The sequence below is a fragment of the Arachis ipaensis genome, chromosome B08, assembly GCF_000816755.2.
Source record: "Arachis ipaensis cultivar K30076 chromosome B08, Araip1.1, whole genome shotgun sequence".
NCBI lineage: Eukaryota > Viridiplantae > Streptophyta > Magnoliopsida > Fabales > Fabaceae > Arachis > Arachis ipaensis.
This window is the reverse complement of record NC_029792.2, coordinates 123,999,910-124,000,763: the sequence shown is the minus strand read 5'-3', so window position 1 is coordinate 124,000,763 and position 854 is coordinate 123,999,910.

Sequence of the window (854 nt, the reverse complement as noted above, 5' to 3'; positions counted from 1 at the left end):
TTTTAAATTTTCTATTTAATCTGTAACTTATGTGATGTTAATACATGCATATCAGTCAACAATTTTAATTTCCGAGGATAAGATAAAATATTTTCATAGTATCACTCAATAATTATCGTATCAAACTATCAATTATTGCATTCAATTTTCTCCTTCAATATTTGAATTTTATCCAGAGTTTGAAATTTAATTGATTGATATTGTGAAGTAGTTTTAAGAATTTAAATTTGATTAGGTGAAAAAGTAGTGTTCCGGGGCTTACCTAGAACCGGATGGTGGTTGGGCTTGTTTGTGAGGTCCAAGCGCAGGAGGAGTGTGGTCTCCGACTTGGTTTACGTCTGGGAGCCGTCTTCGAGTTGTGTGTTCCAAGAGATGTGAGGTGGTACCTGCAAAGACACTCCGATGCCTAAGTTAGCATGGGGTTAAGCAGGTTTAGAATGTATTGGAACTTAGTGATACCTGAGCGGTGTCAGGGTATTTATAGTGGTGATCCAATAACCACCGTTGGAGTAGTGCCACCTTTTTAGGTGGATAACCGTCCCTTTATCTAGAGATTGTTGGAATATGGCTTCTAGAAGTGGGTTGAGAGATTTTAGGGGCAGTTACTTATTTGAATAAGTGTTATCTGCCAGCTATCTCTTGAGCCCGACTTCTTTAGAAGGAAGTCTGTGTTGAGTCCGACCTCTTTAGGTGAATGACGAAGGCCAATCTTTGGATTGGGCCTTTTGGTGTATTTGGACTTAGGCCTTAGTGTTGGGTCAGTGTATGAACAAGTAGTTTTATAAGTATATTTAATTATATAATTTTATATTAATAAAAAATATTGTTTAAATAATTATCTAAAATAATAGATA